The sequence below is a fragment of the Microtus pennsylvanicus genome, chromosome 1 (assembly GCF_037038515.1).
Source record: "Microtus pennsylvanicus isolate mMicPen1 chromosome 1, mMicPen1.hap1, whole genome shotgun sequence".
In the NCBI taxonomy this organism is placed as follows: domain Eukaryota; kingdom Metazoa; phylum Chordata; class Mammalia; order Rodentia; family Cricetidae; genus Microtus; species Microtus pennsylvanicus.
In genome coordinates, this window is record NC_134579.1 from 210162485 (window position 1) to 210185689 (window position 23205).

Genomic DNA, 23205 nt, shown 5'->3' on the forward strand with positions numbered 1-23205 from the left:
GAAAAGATGCAAAATAAGTGCCACTATTTTTGGGAAGAACATAATCATGATTTTTTGGTGAATATAAATCCAGGAAACAGGTTTGTATACTGATACTTAATGGTGGTCTGGACTCACCTCGCCAGGGTACTGATAAGACTCCCCCTAACAAAGAGACACACTTTATTTACGACTAGCCAGGCTCATTCCTCACGCCTCATGTGCAGTCAGACTATGCATGAGAAATGTCTTCGTTTGCCTATGGTTTTGGAGGATATGGAGACAGGAGAATTGAGTGCTGTAGCAGACAGCAAGAAGGCAAGAGATGGTGAGCAGACACTCCATGAGGCTTTGAACGCCTGCCTTGGGTGCATTCCAGTAAGAAGGGCCACACTGACTTCCTGCATCTTTCTTACATCTTGTTCTCCTCCTGAGGCCATCCCAAGAGAGAGGCCAAAAGCATGCCCTATATTCAAACCCAGCAGAAATATATACATCCTCCAACCTTTAGGCTCTCGGTCACTCCCCACTTAAAACTTAGAGTGGGCTGATCATGGTGGTGCATGCCCTTAATCCCAGAAGGCTGATACAAGGCTATCTCTATGAACTCAAAGCCGCCTGGTCTTGAACATAGACTTCTAGGGCAGCCAGAGCTGTCTCAAACAAACAAAAATAGGCTTGGGGACCTGGGATATAGTAAAGCAAATAAGAATACTTACAGCAGAAGTCTTAGGACTTGAGTTCAAGTTCTCAGCACCCAGTAAAAAGAAGGGTGGAGCGGTTTTGTTATCAATTATCTCTGTGCTGTGGGTGGCAGAAACATGGCTTTCTCTGGGCTTGCTGGCTACCAGCCTTGCTCTAAGCTCAGTAAGAGACCCTGTCTTAAGGGAATAAGTTAGAGTGACGGAGAATACTTAACCTTCCTCTGGCCTCTGCACAAGCAGAGGGATGTACACACATATATCCGTCTGTCTATACAACAACAATAATATACAAAGACACAAACTTGCTGTTCTCCTCCTGAAATCACAGATTCTGCAGCAGGTCGTATCACTTACCAGGGAAATCCCAGCATTCCCAGAAGATCCTTTGTGCAGTAGGGAAGAAACCATAATGAAAGACAATTGAAAAATCAGGTCACAAAACAAACAAACAAAAAATAACAAAGCAAACAAAAAAAGTCTGCCTGAGAATGACAGACAGGGAGAAGAATATTCTAGAAAGCTTATAAATCTCTTACTCCTTCACTCCATCACCTGATCTAACAAGGACGAAGTAATTCAAAGCCCACCCATCCAGCTACCTACTAACACTCTGGACAAGACAGCGATTCAAACTGTCCCAAGACTTCATCGTCACATTAAAAACCTGACCCATGGAACCTACAAACTGTTAAATGTTTTGTTCAATGCTCTAGAGGGTGTTTAAAGCCACAGAGGTTACGACTTCTTGTAAGGAGCTTCCTGTAACTGATACATAATCTTCTCATGACCGCTATTCATGCTTCCTCTTGACCACATCATCCCAACACCTGAGCTGACGTGGGCCAGGTCAGGATTGAGAAGGTAGAGACAGGCGGTCCAACTCAAACAGGCTTAACAAAGCAATCAAATGAGCAAACAAAAGAAAAGGATAGAATAGCTCATGGCAGACAGAACTGGCAACTCTGGTCACTCACTGCCCTTGACCGTGTCCTCCTCTGTTGGCTTCAGTTGCCCATTGTCTCTCTTCTCCTGTGTCAAGATGGCAGCCAGCACCCAAGTTCCTGCTCTTTCACCTTAAAAGCACAAACAAGTCCCCTGGCTGTCATTATTTGATGATGTCACTGCTGAACAAGCAGAACAGAGGAGGTAACCGTCTTCTGATGGCCTTGGCTAGGACAGATACCCATAGCTGAGCGTGGGGTGCAACTGGCCTGGTCAAGCTGTGCAGACTGAGGGGAGTGGAAGGAAGGCCTTCCTTAAAGTCTGGAAGCTGAGACTAAACAGTAGAGACCAATGTTGATGGTGAGGCCAGGCCTCCGTTTCTAAAAACCCTTTGCCACCTTTGACACACGTACTACAGGCGGTATTCGAAGTGCTCAGTTTTCCAAAGAAAGCAAGCTTGATTGTCCCTGAACCGAGGGTGGCCCGGATGGCCTCGATCTGTGAAGTCTAATCCCGTCGCAAGAGCCAGGCTGAAACACAAGTGCACGCTCCCAGCATCAGCATCTTTGAAATTACGCTTGAAAAGAGGGGCATTCCCTGGCTGCTCTCTCTTCCTACTGACACCTCGAGGGTCATCTTCTTCCTTGCTTGCTCCACGGCTAAATGGTCACCTGTCCCTCTGTCCCCTGCTTCAGACACAGAGTGACAGACTCTGCTAATCCCCTGAAGGAGAGAAGGCCAGAGGCACCAGAGGCAGACAGTGCTGTGCTCCTACTTTCTCAGCCCCCAAACTCTGCTTTTCAAAAGAAATTTCTTCAAACAAACCAGTCACAAGCCCTGAGTCGGTTGAAGTTTAAAGACAAAGATACCTTTGAGTTTTCTAAACACATTCTAAAAGAAAAGGTTATTTTTTTACTCTAAAAAAAAAATAAAAACAGATGAATTCTTTTGGTGTTCAAATACAACCAAACAGAATTTCGCTAAAAAAAAATTTCCCCTGAGTGCTAATTGGCAATAGAGACAGGCACTGGATATTATTTTTTTTTATCTGAAAAGATTTTTTTTAATTCTTTCAAAAAAAAAAAGAATACTTTTTGTAAAAAGTGGATTTAAAAAAAAAGAAAAGAAAGAGAAAAAGGCAACTTAGAGCCTGGCACTAAGACATCCTCAAATAAATTGTTCACACCATCTTGTCAGACATCATTTTTGGGGATTCAGGTGTTAATCTTAGTGAAAATCACTCAGACTTCCTGAGGTAGAAGAGCCACTAAATCTTTGCCCCATTCCGGAGATAGATCGGCCCGTTCTCCTATTTTAGCATAATCAGGGGAGGGCGTGTTTAATCTCCCTGCCAGCGCTGCATATGTGTTATTTTCTAGTACCTGGCTATAATTATCAGTGTTATTTTAATAATCAATTTCAGCATAATGGCAGGATTTGCTTCAGTTGCATTTAAATTATAATAACGCTCAATAAAGAGGAAATGAAAAAGAAAGCGAAAATATCATCGGGAGGATTACCAGAACGCTCTCACAAAAGGGACCTTTTTAATTTTCATGAGGTGATAAACTGATAGCCTTTTGAATAGACAATTAGGCTCATAAACCCGATGCACCAAGGGCTTAATTCACAAACACACATCATCGCTAATACATTTGCAGGGCAGCCGTGTGCTTAACAGGATTAGAATACAGCAAACCATCCATTATTAATGGGAGAGCACATTGCCTTGGTCTTCATCCCTGGACAGGCCAGTATTTAAATCACACAATTTAGCACAACTTCTGGAGTTTAGCTCGGCACATAAATGGCTCGGTGCTTCTCTGGATAGATCAGGGAGCTTTGGCTACTGGACACTGTGAGCCCACTGCAGCTCCTGTTCCAGCAAAGGTAAAAATCCTGGAAGTCCGAGGCCTTGCTCCATCCAGGAGTAAGTTAAGAGGGAGCTAGCCCTCTTCATAAGAATGTTGCTTCCGCAAGAGGCCTTAAGCCTCAACATGTTCCAGGATCACCATTTGCACATTAGCACTGGACATGTGTAGTGATAAGTTATTTGTATTTTAATAAATACAGCTTGTCTGAAGTTCAGAGAGTAAAACAGCCAAACTGATCAGTTTAACAGGCCAAGCAGTGGTGACACACACCTTTAATCCCAGTAGCCACAGCAATTTGCCATAGAAAGTGATGTACACTTTTAATCTCAGCCATTGAAAGGAAAATAAAATGGGAGAAGACGGGTCTCACACACAATCTCCTTCCGAGATTCCTGGAGGCAGGATCACCATTTCAGACTGAGGCAGAGGTAAGAGCCAATGGCTGTTTTGCTTTTCTGACCTTCAGGTTGAACCCCAATTTCTGTCTCTGGGTTTTTATTAATCATGCCATAATGTGTCATGAGGATTCAGACAAAATCCAATCTAGTGTAAGGGTAGAATTTGTAGAGTTGTGGTTTTAACAAGACTTGGGGTATTGCCATCCCACAGAAATGACACGGAAGGCTCTCTCATTCTGCCTTTGGGGGGCTGCCTTTGGGGTAGATATATCCAGGTGGTGTGCTTTGTGAGATGAGTAACCTCAGATGGTTTTTCATTTTTACCATGAAGTCTGGAGGAGAGGAACAAGCCATGCCAGGTTGACTGGGACCATGAGGTTTCCCGGACACAGACTTAGAAACTGAAAAATTCTCCAACGTCAACCCGATGAGTTGGTTACCTTAGCAAGCCAACATGATTGCCAGGATTTCATGGTACTCAACCTGAGGGAAAGACACCCCAGTTTTAGATATCAAAAGTGAGCCCCAAAAGAGCTGCTCTACTTCACAGCAGAAAGAGCTTTGTTGAGAAATATTAATTTAGATGGGCAAAGATTGCTTATGCTGCATTTGTTTCATGATGTAAGGATGTGTGTTTAATTATGTAGAGACGGGCTGCATTTGTTTCACCCTGCCTGCCTAAGGCACCTAATTGGTCTAATAAAAAGCTGAACAGCCAATAGCGATGCAGGAGAAAGGAAAGACAGGGTTGGCAGGCAGAGAGAATAAGAAGGAGGAGAAATCTAGGCTAAAGAGAGAAGAAAAGAGCTAGAAAAAAAGAACGAGGAGAAAGAGGGGGACACGCTCAGGGCAAGAAGCCTAGCAGCTGTCAGACACACTGACATGGAAAGCAGCGAAAGGTATACAGGAGGAAAGAAAAGTAAAAAGCCCCAAGGCAAAAGGTAGATAAAGAGAAATGGGTTAATTTAAGTTAAAAGAACTAGCCAGAAACAAGCCTAAGTTAGGCTGAGCATGTGTAACTCATAAAAATGTCTCCACGTCATGACTTGGGAGTTGGCACAAGTTGCAAACACTCTTCCCACCTGGGAAGTCACAGCAGGTCAGCTAGGAGGTAAGAAGACCTGTGAGCATGGTCAGGCCAAAGATCAAGTTGGTGAGAATCTCACCTACAACACAAAGGATCCTGCAGATGTTGCAGCTTGCCCCAAACCTCAGGACGGACGTGTGCCAACACACCCAGAGGACATGGGACAGCAGACAGTTCTGGGCCCCATCATTCTGAGCTTTTCTCATCTCAGAGGAGTGCTCATTACACAAGCAACCTCAACCTTTGCAGTGTGAGGGTGTAACCATTGGCCCACACTTCCCTTTCCCTCCTGCAGGTTCGGATCGGATCCTTCTTACTGAAGATCTCAGTGGCCTCGTTACACATCTTTCTCTGTCCTTAGTAAGTCTTGAACTCCTCACCTTCTCATTAAAGGAATCGCTTTCCAAAGTGTCTTGGATATTTTCAAACACTCACCATCATTAGGGTGGCAAAGGATCAAGGACTGCTGGGACAGTCCATTTTGGTGGAACATGTCCCGGGTGGAACTGAGGGGGACCGTGCAGGGTGTCACCAAACTACTCAGAATGGGGCACAATGTAAAGCTTAAGGATTTGGAGTTTTGTTTGCTTGTTTGTTTTTCTATTTTGTGGTTCTGGGAGGTCAAACCCAGGGTCTTACACCTGCCAGACAAGAGCTCTGTATTAAACCATGCACGCACACAACTGCACACCTACACGCACGCACGTACTTCTACACACACACACACACACACACACACACACACACACACACCACACCAGCTCATGAATTCTTTCTTTCAGGCAGTTTCCATTTAACATTTCCTCCAAAGGTACCTGAAACCATGGAAGTAAAGAGGGAACAATTGGACTCTCGAAAGTGGAAGGTGGGGTGAATATTAAAATTGCTCATGGGTACTTTCCAAAATAGAAACGGCCCACTCACGCCGGGTTACTGAACAGGCTTGGTGGTGTGCCTGGCGTGTTCCCAGCACTTTCAGATGAAGATCTCAAATCCCCCCCCCCCCAGAAAGCTCACAAAGCCTGGATGGACACTTGTCTCCTTCTCCTGCCCCAGGCTAAAGACTGGCTTTATTCCATAGCCTAGTTAGCCACTGTGCCTTGTAATGTAAACCAGGCAAGCTTCCTACAACAGACAGTCAGACCACACTGAAGGCAGACTTTAGGAAGGAAAAAACAATCCTAGCTCTGCTCTGTCACTTGGATCACCCTGAACTTCCACGTCCTCATTCCTAGCATGGTGCTCAGACTGACGGCCCCAAATAGTGCGCGTGAAGAACAGACCAAAGGCACTAGGCTAGTACCAGCTCCCTGAACTTCCATGTCCTCATTCCTAGCATGGTGCTCAGGCTGACGGCCCCAAATAGTGCACGTGAAGAACAGACCAAAGGCACTAGGCTAGTACCAGCTCCCATGCCTTCTCCTTGTCCCACACAACCACAACCAAAATCCCACCACTATTGGTGCTATTCTGCTCTAGAGGGGTTCCAGGATTGGGGTGGTAGCTCAGCGGGCGAACTACCTCACCTTCAAATATGAAAAGCAGAGTTCAGTCCCCCCCAAGCTACTTTGAAAACCAGCTGTGTATGGTAACACACGCTTGTAATCCCAGAGCTGGGAAGATGGAGGCAGGTGGTCCCTAAGGGCTACCTGGTGAGTTCCTGACCAGTGATATAACCTGTCTGAAGCAGGGAGGTTGATAGAATTTGAGAAACGGAATGGCAGAGGTTGTCTTTCGGCCTCCACAGACAGACAGATGGGGCAGGAGAAGGAGGCAGAGGAAGAGAAGACATTGATTCTGCCCAAGAAGCAACCATCATGGACACTCACCCTGGCCTGTCCACTCTCATTTCCCTGTGCATTTTAACTATCTGTACTTCAGACTGTCCTGTCCATCATCATCATCCTGATGTTGGGCTCTAGTGGGTGCCACTGAGAAATCTACCCCCACATATAACCTGGAAAATGTTGATTCTCCTCATCAGGAAGGAGGCATTTTCTATACATCAGGGTAAAATCTTTACAATACGAAGACCTTAATAACCTTCCCCGTTAATTATGAATGGGCACGGATGCATATTCATCCTCAGAAGCCCAGAGTGTTTAAGTATGGGTGTCTTAGCTACGTTTTCTACTGCTGTAAAGAAACACCAGGACCAAAGCACCTTGGGGAGGAAAGGGTTTACTTGGCTTACACTTCCACATGGCTGTTCATCATTGGAAGAAAGTGGGGCAGGACCCTGGAGGCAGAAACTGATGCAAAAGCCCACTGGAGAGGTGCTGCTTACTGGTTTGCTCCTCATGAGCAAAAGCTTGCCCCGCCTCCTTTCTTATAGAACCCGGGACCACCTGCCAAGAGCTGACACCACCCACCATGGGCTGGGCCCTCCTGCTTCAAACTCGAATTTAGAAAATGTCCTACAGGCCTGCCTACAGTTCAATATTATGGAGGCTTTTTCATAATTGAGGTTCCCTCTTCTCAAATAACTTTAGTTTGTGTCAAACTGACACAAAATAAGCCACATGGCCAGTGTCAGACCAGAAACTTTGTGGTTTGCAGAAAGTCGATTTCAGTAAATAGGAATCATGCTCTGTTTCCTGTGCAAGTTTGCACGGCCCCTGCAGCTCCTGGAGACTGAGGCTGGCTGCTTCTCTTACCTCCCTGGGGAATCAGCTTTGCTTCCCTTCCATAGCCACAGTGGACCTCCTTTCTAAACTCCCAGCCCTGACTTGAACTGAAGGTGGACACGTATTTGGAAAAGTGGAATGAACTGAACTGAACAAGAATGGTGTCCTCATGTGTTGTCTCTAAGAAACCAACCATTGTCAAGACATAGAGACAAGATGCTGGAAAGGAAAAGAAGGAGGTGGACGCTGGTCTGAAGCTGCTGCAACTGGATCTCAAATCTCTAGGTTCTAGAGTGGTCTGAGCCACCTGTTTGGTGGGACTGTGTCCTGGCAGCCCTGGGAAACACAGGATGCCTAGCCCTGGACAGCAGGGTCTTGTCAGCAAATGGGACCTTCTGTGCTCACTGAGTAGGGAGAAACCCTAGGCAGTGCCCTGTTTCCCCTCATCCAGTGTATCTATCCTGGCCAGAACCTCTCAATCCTGCTTCCTCCCACCCGTCACTACACCGGCCCTTTATCCCCTTTCCCACTCAGGTCTAGCCCACACCAAAATGACATTGTTTCCCATTGGAACCTTGGTACTGCCCAGTTTGGGGGCCCTCTGGGACTTCCATTACATCGCTAAGGAAATCCAAGTCTGCTCAAGGCCTATGGAGTCCCACAAGGCACAAGCCCCACCCCCTGCTCTCCTTTCTGGCTTCCCCTTGAGCCACTATAGCCGGCAGTAGGGACTCTGTGGGGCCCTTCTGTATTCAGGAGCCTCTAACTTCCATCTACAGCTAGACCTCAGTCTGCGAGCTTCTTCCACAGAGAATTACTCGCTGTTTTCAGTCCTCCCTTCCCACTCTCTGGTTGTCCCGCGTGACATTCGTCACAGCCATGAGCCGCGTATTTATTAGTGCACGGTCATTCGCTGCTGCTCTCTCATGCCTTTCTCTCGCTCACTATAGGCCCCGTCTGAGCAGGAACAAGGTCTATTTGTCCTCCTGGTGCTGACAGGGAGCAGAACAATGTGTGGCTCCTAGGAGGTGCTCTGTAAATATTAGTGGAATGATCCAACCTCAATGCCCCTCTTTGTGGTGAGCTGAAGTATAGGGATGTGTTGACTCTAAAATAAACACGATTAGCCTGGGCTGGGCTCTTGCTCGATTCATACCAGGAGGGCCAAGCAAGCCCAACGCTGCCCGAGGGAAAGCCCTGTCACCAACTGCCACTTACGGAGTCATGCTATTCATCGGAATCCCAGTTTTCTGTAGCGTACCAGGAGATACTGGCCATGGATTCCTGGTTTAGGATATTGTACAATGGCTCCTGAAGCCTTGTGAAGCTTTTCCTGCTTGAGAACGGTTTTGCTAAGTCCAACAATAGTAAAGTGAGAGAGGCCACGAAGACATCAGCCCACCCTTTTGCTGACAGGGGCTGAGCGCAGATTCCTGTGACTGACCAGGGGCCAACTCTCCTTACAACACTGCAGAAAACAGTGCTGAGCTCAGAACCTGATTTAGGGATAAAATCCTGTTCCTCTAGCAGGGACCTGATCTGTCATTCATTTTGGAAGTATCACCTAGATTCTCTCAGTCACCTCCTCTGTCATGTGACCATTTTTGACAGTTGCAAACAGAAGTAAATGGCAACCCTATATAGTCCCAGGAACAAAAGGACATCAACCTGGTGTCTTGAAGGCAATTTCAATCATCTATTGGAAGTTAAACAAACGACTTGATATTTTCACCAACCCTCTGCCCATCTAGTGCACAAGAATATTGTATAGAAGCCGAGCAGGACTGAAGTCACCTCTATGGTAACAAAAAACTCAACTAGTCTCTTCTGGCTTCTCTAGGCACAAGAATCAGAACAAAACAAACTAGAATCAGAAATGGATTTGTTTACCAGAAATGTTGTCTGTCTAGGACCTCGGAATGACCACCAGAATTTAAGTTCTATGCAAAACCCACCCAGTGAGCAGCAAACAGAGCTCTAGTGAGCAGCCTCATCTAAGGCAGCTACCACATACACACCTCACTATTAACAAAAGGCCTCAGTTCCCTGATAAAATCCTTCCTTACTCTCTGTCTCCTGAGTCCTTCCAACCCTCACAACCCAGCCCCTCTGTCCCTGCGGTGCCTCAGGACACTCTTGTCTGCCATAAGGCCCCTAGGTCCCCATGTCTCGCCAAATCAGAGATTTTTAAGTCCAACCCTGTGGTCCTTAGTGCACTTTGACTGTGGCCAGCCAGGCACTCAAGGAGCTACATACAAACTGTTGAAGGAAAATAAACTTGCCACACACTGTTCAAATTGAGAACTCTAAAGCTCAAAATCATGTAACATGCCTTCCAACCATGTCCCATTGTCTATAAAGTTAGGCTTCCTAGATTGGGGGTAGTGAAGTACTTTCTTACATACCAAAATAAATAAATAAGCATGATGTGGAATTCCCCTCTGCATGCTATGAATTTGTTTTATCATCATTGGATAATAAAGAAGCTGATTTGGTCTATGGCAGGGCAGAATTTAAGTAGGCAGGAAAACTAAACTGAATGCAGGGAGAAAGAAGGTGGAGTCAGGCAGATGCCATGTTGTTGCCAAAGGAGAAAGACACCAGTATCTTTCTGGTAAGCCACAGCCTCACGGTGATACACAGTTTAATAGAAATGGGTTAATTTAAGATATAAGAGTTAGCCAGGAATATGCCTGAGCTGTTGGCCAAACAGTGCTGTAATTAATACAGTTTCTGTGTGATTATTTGGGTCTGGGCAGCCGGAAAACTAAACCGGAGCCTCTGTTTACATAAGCACAGGAACCCAAACAGGTGCTCTTGGTGGTGAGACTCACACAGCAGAGGGAGAGAAACTGTTTAGGGTCCTCTAGTAAGTGTGGTTGTTTAAGAATGCAATGAAAGGACTCCACAGCTAAAGGTGCTTGCCACCAAGCCTTACAACCTGAGTTCAGTCCCCAGGAATCATGTGATAAGAAGAGAAAATCAGCTTCCACCAAACTGCCTTCTAGTCTTCACATGTACACACACTCACACATATACACACAGCACAACACAAATAATGTGATCCTTTTAAGTAAAGGAAATTTTTAAAAAGAATGCAATGAAAATATGGTTTCATTTGATTGATGCATAGAATTTTCAAAAGACCAAAAGATGTTTAGAATAGAAGTTCTTCATGGAGGCTTAAATGAAAATGACCCCCCTATGTCATAAGCAGTGGCACTATTAGGAGGTTCTGAGCAGAGGGCTGCAGGCAAGACCAGAAAGAACTGAATTCGAGTACTGCCAGGCCCAGTGTCTCAGAAGTGGGGTTGCATGGGAGAATTAGCAGTGTGTCATGCAGATCAATCCCCACCTACCATACTCACTGTCTCTAGTCGCTGGGAACTAACTAGTCTTCGAAAGTTTCTGAGCGCTCTGGAGGTTTCTGATAACCCCTCCGTGACTCCCAAACTCTAACAACAGACTCCCCCAGGTTCGTTAAGGCTCAAACTGCTCTGCCCCACTCCAGAGATCTCTGACCCAGAAGGCCAGATGTGGGGACAAAAATTTGCATCCGGCACTAACTCCCATGTGATGTGGCAGCTGTCACTAAGAGGCCTGCCGAGGTGTGCCTGAATGTCCTCTAGTCACCAGCCCTGCAGCCTTGCCCTCCTCTCCCATAACGGCTGTCTCAGTGCACACGCATCTCCAAGAGGCTGTTGAAGAACTCGGAAGCACACGGAGGACCTCTCACCCTCCCCACCTGGAGGTGACCTTCGTTAGCTAAGTCCCAGTGGCTGTGGGTGTGTGCAGTCCCCTGTAAGTGACCCTTTGCTGGTCAGCAATCCCACCTCTGGAATTTCTTGCCTCCTCAAAAGTGTCAAAGGACCTAAAACACGTGTGTTCATGTTTCCTGTGCAAATTCCAGTTCTCCGGAGTTTGGGTTTGTTTGGTTTTTTTCTAATACAATGATGCTTATCTGAGAGAACACAGCTGCCCCACTTTCTTTTTCCTCTAATTTATCTAATCTCCCTGTGTAAAATAGGTATATTGCTAATGACTGAATTCCTGCCAAGGGATTGAAATGCTTGTTTCAATCACTTATTCTTCTCATTGACTTTACCCTCTGAGGGACAATATCACACAACATAAATATAATAGATGGGCCACACTTTTTTCTTTTTTTCTATCTTCATCACTGGCCACTATCAGAAAGCCTTCAGGATGGAGGCGTCATTTTGCATGTCTCCACCTGAAGCACCACGGGGCACGTCTGTGGTTGGAAATCTCTCTTTGAGATCTGCCCTTCACCAAGGCCCCAAGTGCCAACCCCTTGGAGAACCCTCAGCAGAGCGTGACCATGACGAGATGAGACCACCAGAGGTCGCCGTAGAGCAGCGTGCCCGCCCCCTCCAAAGACTCCCAGCCGCGCCCTGAGCCAGGCTGTTTATTGTCAAGAAGGGTGTTTTTCAAAACCTGAACACTGGGAGGTGGTTTTCCGTAGGCTTTTTCCCCCTCTCTTTGCTGTTGTTTTTATCTCTTCTCTTTTTGGCATTTAAGTGGTAGGCAAATAGGATCTGCCCCCGTTGTGTTTACAAAAGTAAACAAAGATGGCACTTAAGAGATGGATTACAAAAAAAAAAAAAAGGAAAAAAAGTGGAACCTGGGTCTTTCAGGTGCTTTGGGGTGGGGGAGGGAGGTTGGAGACTGAATGGGAGGCAGGGGACCATTCCTGTCCACATGAAGGAGTGCGTGGCCCACCCAGGCATAGGCCTCCACATTGAGTTTGAGTCCTGCCCAGCGAGCACCCGGCCAAGCCGGAAGACACCAGCTCCAGCAAGTACCCCACTAAGCCCCCACTGTTCTCCTCATTGTCCTCTAGCCTTTCTCGGTCTGGAAAACAGAGCAAAGACGTTTAGAATGCCGTGTTATAACCTGTTCATACCGTTCCTTGTGAGGGGTTACATTTTATAGTATTTGTAACATAAAATGCATCATGTTACCCTCAGGAGTGTACATGCGGCTGTCATTACCACCCACCCATCCTGAGAACAAACAGCACTATCATCCCACAGTGGAACTTGGAGTCCCGCAAACGCCCCTGGTGGCCTCTGTTTTATTTTGTCCAAGCCCGTCTACCCCAGGACCTTGCAGGAGAGGACTAGAACCATACCTGTCCCTTTGTGAGTGGCATCTTCTTTTAAAGGTGCAGCGATCGTGCGGTAGCGCCAAGGTGTCTGAACGTAGTGGGTGAGGATAATTCTAGCACATTCGTTCTTGCCGTTGATAGCCAGAAGGATGGAAGAAGTAAGCCAAAGAGGCTGCCCTGGCCCTTGCTTTTCAGCTAAGGACTCTGAACTCCCCCACACAACTGTAGGGCCTGATGTCATGATCAGATATTCTTCCTCGTGCCTGCCCTGCCTTGTCTTGGGCCCTCCGCCATCAATCAATCTTAGACAGGTGCACCTTTGTTGGGCACAACTTCCAGTCCACCTAGCAAGCAGTTTGTGATCCCCAAACTGGTGACCCCAACTAGGCCATGAACCAAATTAGGGTGTGCGACACACGCATAATAATACAGACCCTGCCTTAAGTGCTTCCACGGGCTGGGCGAGCCAACATCCTCTGGTCTTTACGTCTCACATTGCCCAGGGATTCTAACTGGACCACAAGACTCTGACCTGGGCACTCAAAGAAGGACACAGTGACCCTACATCCTCCAGACGTTTTCTGTGGTGGAAATTCACAGGCGAAAGCTCACTGGTCCTACGAGAAGTTATCTGGAGGGAGTTTGGGGTTAGCGGTGGAAGGGAGCTGTTCTCACATCTCCCTGCGTTTTACTAACAAAACTCACTCCGGGTTCTGTCCTGTTCCCATAACTGAGCCGGTGACTGCCCGTTCTCTACAAGCCGCTAAAACGGCGCATCACTTCGTTCTGCGCATGCTCCATGGAGGGACTCAACCTTTCAAGACTCCGTACATAGCTCAGGTTACCTCCGAGAAGCCCCAGCCGTGACTCCAGCCCTGGTTTTATGACCTCAGAGCCCACATTTGCCACAGCCTGGCTAAATTACTTCACATTGAGCTCTTCTCCCCTTCTGGCAGGTGGGGGCTGCCCTAGAGGGAAGTGTTCTCCCAAACTCCACCTGAATCTACTTTAGTTCCTCAGCAAGCATCTTCTTTGTGCCACCAGGACAGGTGTTTTGAAAAATGGCAAGCGGATGCAGCTTCCTGGAGCGGTTGGTAAAGTGTGTTGTGTAAACATGAAGACCCGAGTTCAAGCCCCAGCACCTACAAGAAAAGGCCAGGCAGAGTAGCACATGCTTGTACCATAGCAGTGGGGGGACGATCCAGAGGACCCCCGGCTCACTGGCCAACCTGCCTACCCTAATCAGTGGTCTCCAGGACTGTGAGAGAACCTGTCTCACAGAAGCAAGGTAGAGACCCCTGAGAAACCATACTGTGGCCGTGGCCTCTGACCTCTTACCGCACGCAAACCTTCACGCACACATAAACACATTTTTAAAAGAACAATCGGAGTAGTCATCGTGGCAATCGAGTTTTATCTGGGACTTGCTGGATTAGATTTGGAAATAACCTGAGATTTTTTTACTATATTCATTTTGTGGTATGTTCTGAAAGAAAGTGAGAGCTGTTCATGGGATGACATTGGGGGCAGGGGGATGCAATACCTGGATTCTTAGCAACACGTTCGGACCAACCATTTCCCCACTTGACGGAGAGTTGCTGAGACCGCTGATGTTCCGACATTCCGTGAGATCTGTCCTCTTGTTCCAGGAACTCCAGCCACACCTTGAGGATATCACCTGGTGAATGGCGGGTACGGTCAAGACTCCAGCCATAATGTGCTTTACAGTCACACGGTGTGTTTGCGGAAACTGTAACCACTCCAGAAGTACTACAGAAAACAAAACAGGAAGCCTGGCTTCATCTTGCTCATGTACTAAATTCTGAACGCTCGTGAACGCTAGAAACTTACAGAAAATGAAGCCGTACTCAAAGAAGGCTGGCTGCTTCAAAAAGGATCAAAGTCAATCTCCATAGTCCAAGAACTCTTTGCAATTTCAGCTGCTTGCCACCCTGGACTGCATTTGCCAATTTCTTATAGGAAGATTCTAGAACGGTGTGTGCTGGGCCTCGGTCTTGGCGAACACCACACTCTCCAGGGTGGGAGGAGGTAAAATCTGGTTTTCATATACCGATTCCCCAGGTTCCCACTACAGGGTCTTACTGAGGAAGAGGAGAGTGGTCTCCAGTTTGAACTGAACGTTGTACAAATGAGAAACACAAAGGAAACCAGCACTTTTCCTCCTAAATAACTAAGAAGAGTGGGGGAGGGGTGTTCCTGTCACCAGGGCCATGACATAATATCTCTGTACCCCGAGAGTTAGGACATGGATGCTCCGGGCCTGAGCCCACTGAGCTTTCTCTCAGGAGAACTCTTAGATCATACTCTGAATGAAGCTGAGGGCACGGTGGGAGAGAATGTTGTTACATAGAGTCTAGTCATGTAGACCCCAACTATCATCACCGCATAGGTGGGGCCAAGGAATCGCAAACCGAGCATGCTCAGACCAAGCTCACATGGGCCATGGTGATTCTTTGTCTCACTTTTGAAATCTTGAATCTCTTTCCTCTGTGTTCTCCGTCACCTCTTAGTCCAGGGATCATGTTCTACCTGGAGGATGTCAGACAGGAGTCACCTGAGAGGAGTCTTGGACCTCACTATTGACTCTTGACCTGCCTCAGTCCGTGCCTTCACTCTTCCCAGGGCACACCTAATATCACCACACCACACACTTGAAATGCTTCCTTTCCTTCAGGCCTCTTTCTCTTGGCCCTAACCCTGACCCTTGGCTGCCCCTCTCTGTGTGTACTCGGATCCCAGCGCCAACCGACCCCTCACTTCACTGAGGTTTGGTCTTGGACCCGTGAGCTGTGATCAATGATGGAGCGTGTCTGCAGGCATTTGCAGGCTCATCTGTGGCTCTCGTGCCTCTGACATGAGAAAGCCATGACCCAGGTTTGGGGGGCATCTTCAGCTAAGTCCCACAATAAAGATCTAAGGACCACAGCTATAGGTGAGCCCAAGGGAAGCTGTGACAAGTGGCAAAAATAGAAATTCGTCACCGGGAACCCCTGAGATTTTTTTCCCATGTTTGTTACACAGCATGGCCTAGTGAGTACTAACTATCACACAGGGCTGCTTCTTAATTGTAGATCAAAATCCAAACTCCATAAGCTGGTACCAAACCCTACTTTCATTGCCTTAAATTAGCCTTGCTTCTTCACATCAGGAATCTGTTCAACTCTTCAACAACCCACTTCTATGGTGCCAATGGCCACTGTAGACATCAGCTTAAGATCAGTTCCTATAAGCAAAAATCCCCTCACCCCTTAGTCAGCCCATCACTGCCCCCCCCCCATGTAGAGTATATTAGGTCTGTAAGTTTATTATCGTTTGCATGGTCATTTGATTGCCATCCCTGACTTCCTTCCATTGTTCATCATAACTGCAATTCCTTCACTGATCTAATGTCCACTCCTCTAGCTGGGTTTCCATCTCAAAGAATGCTTGCTGGTCCTTGTGTCCAAGAGCTAGAGAATGCACTGATTCCCAAGAGGTCTTCAGAACATTCTGTGAACCAATGGCAAAGGACAGAGCACCCCAAGAGAGGAGTGTGGAAAGAGAACGCCCGTCTATTGTTAATGTGCTGAGTGCCTCCAATGAAAGGCCTGCATTTAATCTAAGAGAGCCGCCAGCCAATAGTCACCTACACCCACCCATGTCCTCTCCTACATCAGCCAACGCCAGCCCCTGAAGAATAGGTAGAAGATTCCACATTCCTGTGGCAGACAGCCTGCTCTCAGAGGGCACAGGACACATCCAAACATCTGGAGGCTTGCTGGGAACACAGATCATCAGTATGGCTGGTTTACTACACAAAATGGACTTCTGCCCTGCTCCAAAGGATTTTCCACCTGAGAGAGTCTTGGCCTTCTGATCTGCAAAGCCTTTTCCCTTGAAGGGGCGAAAAATGAAAAGGAGAAACAGTGTCCCGGGGCTTCAGGTCGGCTACCAAGTCAAACACTGAAAGCATCAGAGACCACCTGTCTCCCCACATTCTGTAACCACTCCCCACCCAGCTGCTCCTATCACTGGGAATGTCCCTTCTTGACCAGGCCTTCTCTTCCATGCCAGCAACAGCTATCCCAGCAACCACAGCACGGGGGTTCCTCTTGGATACCACGGATCGGTTTTGTTCAGCACATCTGGGAGAGTGGAGCAGAAATGTGCCCCTCATTTTTGTTCAGGTTGAGATTAAGTTCATCTGCCCTGCATGACACCAGTACACAGAGACTGTATCAGTGTGAAGGGGGACGGTCTACTTGGGTCTAGACTTTTAGCTGAACTGGAATTTACATGTCATCAGGACCACTTTTCAGACTGCAGTGAAGGCTCAGCCAGTCAAGAGCTTGTACTGCAAGAAGACATGAGTTCAGGGCCCCCCAAACGCATAGCAAAAGCTAAGCGTGATGATGGTGCATTTTTCATCCCAACGCTGGCAGAGTGGAGAGAAGAGGCTCCCTGGGGACTGTGGGCCAGCCAGGCTAGCCTGCTTGCTGAGTCCCAGCCAATGAGAGGTTTTGTCTCAAAAATGAACAAAGTAGATAGCACCTGAGGAGTTATATCCAACATTGTCCTCTGGCTTCACACACACACACACACACACACACACACACACACACACACACACACACCTTCTTTTCTGGGAGTCTAAATAGAAAGAGAAACAGTGCATGAGAGTTCAGTGTCCATCAGTGAAGGTGAAACAGGTCAGAGGTCAGGGGAAGAAAAGACACAAGGAGCATCATGGCAGAAAGGGCGCCCACGACCAGGTGTGTAGCCTGCACCACCAAGGTAGCAGGCCTCTTCAATTAAGAGCACCTACTGCTCTTACAGAGGACTCGGGTTTGACTCCCAGCACCCACGTGGAGGCTTAAAACCATTCTAGGGGACCCAATGCCTTCTGACCTCTGTGAACACCAAACACACACATGGTACACATAGATACATGAAAGCAAAACACTCATATGCATAAAAAATAATTTTGTTAAGAGACAGAGTTAGCTTCTTTGGCCCCTTTTCCCACTCAGGGCTATCTCAGTGTCCTCCCCACGCCCTTCAGCTGTGACAGTTTGTTTTACTGCTGTAACAGGTTATCATGTCTCCATCCCTATCCAACACTGCTGTGGGAACTCCCTCAGCCAATACCCTCTAAGACACCGGCCCACTTCAGGCACGGTCTCATTTACTATAAAGCAGACAAACAGCATGCGTGGCCCACTTTGCTGCTGGATTCCGTTCCAGTTCCCAGTGCATGCAGAGGACTGTGGATCACCACCCTTACTGTGGGTTTATCCCCAAATAAATAAACCTCTGTTATACTCTATTCTGGGCTATTGTGGAACTCTTTGGTACGACTACACTGCACCCCTTATCCTGCCATGTGGTCTTCATGGGGGTCCTTATCCCTGCTACCTCAGAATATGACCCCTGAAAGAGAAAGTATTTAGAAGGAAATAGGATGATGCCCCATATGACAGAAACTGTTATAAAAAAAAAAACAGCCTATTGCACAGACACACACAGAGGAGATCACACGGGGACATAGTCTAATACAAGTCAAAGACTAAGAGTAACCCTGCCAACACCTTGACCTCAGCCTGCCGGACTCCAGGATGCTTTGAGGTTTCCGTGAAGGTGCCAAGTGTTAGTTTCTGAGCTGTGGCTGACTGATCCGCCCCTAGAGTTCATATCCACTCTTGCTCCCTCCCACCCATAAGGACTCAGAATGAGTGACTGGAAAGAGAACCCTTGCTGTGGGGAATGGACCACATATCAGGATTGCTTAATTAGGATGGTGCCGTGGAAGGCAGATACAGCACACAGGGAACCCCAAACAGAAATGGGGATGGAAGTGACTGGCCAGCGGTGTAGCTCTGCTGATGGGGAGCTGTTGAAGTGTGCAGAAGACCCTGTGTTCTATCTCCAGCACCCCATAAAACCAGGCATAGTGGCGGATGCTGGTGATTTCAGCACTCAAGGAAGCAGGAGGATAAGAAATTCAATATAACCCTCAGATACATAGTTCTGAGACATACAAGAATATATGAGACTGTCTCAAAAAAAAAGAAAGAAAAGAAAAAGAAAGAAGAAAATAACTCTGTTTTTACAAAATTATTGTAGCAGTATTCACAGCAGATGTACACCCTTTGTTACTTCTAAGTTTCATAGTCTCTTAGATAAATAAGCCAACACTTAAGTAATGCAAAAAGGGAAGAACCAACAACTAAAAATAAGCCGCCTCCTTTTAGCACGGCCCTGAAGCCCTGAGGATCCTCTTGCAAGGTCGGCCTCAGCTGCCACCTGCTTCTGTCTCCAGGGCGCTGGGCTCACAGGCTAGGGTATCATGTGTCTCCACCCGGCTGAGAGCTGACTCTCCTGAGCACCCACAACCTGCCTCCCTGATCCTGCAAAGCCCTAATTTAGAGCTGGGAAACTGCAGGAGCAAGGGATGGTGGGGACACACAGAACAAAGCCGGATGGCACACTCCACTCTAATCAGAACCAAACTTCGAAACTAGGACAAAAGCCAGCAGAGCGGGTGCCTTCCAGAACTCCATGCCACTTCTCTGAGGCTGCACAAGCAGGGACTCCATGAAGGAAGTATCATCTAAGAAAAGCCGCCAGGTCGCCCAGCACTGAGTCATCCTGCAAGCTTGCTGAGCTGTCTCCTAGAGGCTTGTCCCTCCTGCTCTCCTTGCCCCCGCTCTTCTTTAGCTGTGGGTGTTTGTACACAATCAGAGAAGCCTCTTTCCTTAAACCCAAACCCCACTTAGGTCCCTGAGACTGACAGCTACTGTGTCTAGCACCTTTGATCCTGCCAAAACACCCCGTCTCATCTCACCTGGACACCTCCTGCTCACTGTACATCTCTGGACATTGAGCACATGGACCAGGTGCCCAGACTCCCCAAGAAGGGACCAGGATAGGACGACTGGATTTCACCCTGATCCAAAACCATTTCAGTCCCTTAAATGTATATTTCTCACTTAATCCCAATTCTTCACACTTGTTTTAGGATATGATTTAACATGAAATGTGAAATATTTGCTTGGTGACACTCGGGTTTGGTCTATCCACTGATTCCATGGTGCTAATCCCTGTGGAGAGCTGTAATTTAAGACCGGCACTAACAAGAAGTGCCTTGCTCCCCGGGGAGCCTCAGCCCTGGCTGCATAAAACCTACTCAGTGGGAGAAAAGGGGGTACACAGCATGCAAGCAGCAACACTTAAATGCCTGCCAAGGGAGCCCTGTGCTCCTGACAGTCCTACACAGAGCACTGAGGACCCAAAGCAAGAGACCCAGATTTCCCAACATCCCCTTCGGTGGACAGAGAGTCATATACTCTTTCCCATTTATCTCTTAGTTGTTTTGTTTTTCTGTCAGGCAACTGTGGTTTAGCTGGGAAGATGACTCAATAGATGAGGAGCCCACTGTGCAAGCATGGGAACTTGAGTTCAAATACCTGGAACCCATGAAAAGCCAGGTGTGGAAGTGCTTCTCTTTAATCCCAATGTTACTGTGATGAGACAGGAGAATGAGGCGAGAGAATCCCTGGAAAAACACAGAGATTTAGCCTCAAACAAAGTGGAAAGTGAGGACCACACCTAAGATTACCCAGATTGTCCTCTAACTCCCACACAAGTGCTGTGGCATGTGCCTGTGGGGACACCCACACACAGAGGGGGAGGATTTGGGGGCCAGGGTTGAGGCCCAGGGGCAATGAGCTTAAAGAGCATTTACCAGGTCCTGGACTTGATCTGCAGCACCGAATCTGATTAATACTGGCCATAATACGTTCTGCTGAACCTATCGTTTTCCGTAGTACCTTGAACAAATCATTCTGAACTTCTCCATGAGTGTGGATGTGTGGTGGTGTGGTATGCAGACATACTTGTTTGTGTGTACCTGTTCATGTGGGTGTGGATACAAGGGAATGGAGGCCAGAGGTCAGCATTGGGAGTCCTCCTCCATGATTCCCTACCTTATTATTTTGAGACAAGGTCTCTCACTGAACCTGGAGCTCACCACCAACTCAGCCAGGCTTTTGACCAGCGTGAAGCCCACCCCCAACCCCCAAGGATCCTCTTGCCTCTGCCTTCCCATGCTGGAGTTACAGACACACATGGCTTTTTCCGCATGGGTAAAGTCAAGCTCAGGCCCTCATGCCTGTGTGGAAAGTTCTTTGCCAACTATGTCATCTCCACAGTCCCCATTCTAAATTTTCGTCACATTTAATTTCCTCCTGAAATGGGACAACAGTAGCCCTTATCTTTCAGGGTTTGCTAAGAATTAATCAGGGGACCATCCCAAGAAAGGTGATGAGGGATAGGAAGTGGCTGATCCCAATGGTTATCATTATATCCATAGAAAGTTCTTATAATAAGGAAATAAGTCATTGAGCACTAAACCATGACTGTTATAAAATAGCCATATTCTCACCCATCTAAGTAGCTAGTACTGCAGTTACTAAATATCTGGTGGGTATAGGAGTAGACTCAGGACTAGGAAAGTAAACTAATACATTTGTTCCACAGGTAGAAAAACAAAGATCATTAAAGGTTTGTTCACTTTCCCACAGCAAACCAATGTGGAAAATGGAATCCCAGGTTGGTCATTCTTCACGTCCTGGGCCATACTGTGGCCTGTTGTTGATGGCCTTGGGGAGTACCCAGAAGCCACAGGAGGGTTATAGTAGCAGTCAGTCTTCAGTTCTGCTGATGACATCGAGGACATCTCCTGGGGACATGGAGGCTCATGCAAGCTGATCAAATGGATTTCCTCACCTTTGGTTTGGTCTGTACCCAATTTTGTTGGTGTTACAAAATGAAGACATTCCTGAAAACCATGTTACTTTTGGGACCAGGGATATCTGTTCGGATCTCCAACTGCACCTTGTAGGGAACTCCATGCCCTCGCTCGTTCTGTGATTTTTTTTCCAACTATTTATTATAAGGGCTAAGACCATAGGAGAATCATGAGTTATTAGTCGTTGAAAAGGAACGGGAAAGGGCATTTGCAAACAGCAAGAGTTGATCCTCTTCCTCAGTTGCTTGTGATGCTCAGTGGTCATACAACCTACACCCATCTACCTACTTCGTAGCTAGGGTGATAGCTCCTTAGACGGTGAGAACATGGGTACCCCAGTAAAGGTTTACTAACTTGCTCTGTGAGAAGTAAAACCACTGATCTACAGTGCTTCACAGTTTCCATGGTGATCATTTCTAAGCCGCCACAATCAGATCTGAGAAGATGTGCTGGTCACTAGGGCTGTGGCTAATGAGGACACAGAAACAACAGAGAAAAGACAGCAAGCACAGGAATTGAACTAATTAAAATTAGAACTCAGTGATAGAGCAGCTAGGACAAGGAAGTCACCCCACAGGTCCCTGCACAGCTTTGAAAAGATGCTGGTGTGTGTAGGTCTGCATGAGATGTCTCAGTACAATACATGTGGAGATACCCAAGAGTCGGTCACCAACAGAGTTCCAGCCAAGGGAAGTACAGCAGACTGAGAAGTGGGCATCTTTCTCCCTTATAAGTCATGCCAAAGGAAACATTTTGAGAAAGTCAGAAGGTGTAAGATTTCCCTGGCTTAAAGTTGGAGCACACACACCCAGACTGCTCCCTCCTCTTCTGTTTTCTCGTGTGAACATTAGTGATTTGAAAGCATTGTTCTATCTAAACCTCAGATTATGGAGACAAAAAAGAACACACCTTTCAAAGTGATCAAATAAACTAAACTTGAAAGTAGGTTCTTTTTTGTTTTTTGGGGGGTGAGGGGGATGCTCCTTGGAGGTCATGTGGACAAACTGAGAACCACCTGACAGACAAGAGGAAGAGACAACCACTAAGATACAAGGACTTGAAACAGTATGGTTAGAACATAGACAAAGTCCTTGGTACCCCTTCCTTCTTACACTATGAAAAACTGAGGAAAGATTTCATGGAACGGGGACAGCAAAGACAGGCATCCAAGACTGGCCTAAACAAAGACAGCTCAGCAGTTAAGGACTGCAGCTCTTACAGAGAACCCCGGGCTCCCCTGTGTCTGTGCAGAACCATCTGTAAGCAACTCTAGTTCCTGCGGAGTCAACACCCATTTCTGGCCTTCGCAGGCACCAGGCACACGTGTTTGCACATACGTGTTTGCGGGCACACACTCACACTGTTGGGGTTTCCAGCGGAATCCATAAAGAGTAACTCTCAAGGAAATGGCAACACATATTCTAATAAAGATATCTAATAAAGACATCTAATAAAGCTGGGCATCAACCAGCTCTGCCTTTCGTTACAGTCTCCAGACCTCCCACCTGCCGCAAGCAAAGAAAATCTCTTGAGAAAAGGAGAAAAGGCACTCAAATCTCAATAGTCTCTTTAATTTTATTTATATTTTCTAATTTAATAAAAATAACTAGACAAAACCAAACAATAAAAGGACAAGAACAAGGAAAAAACAAAG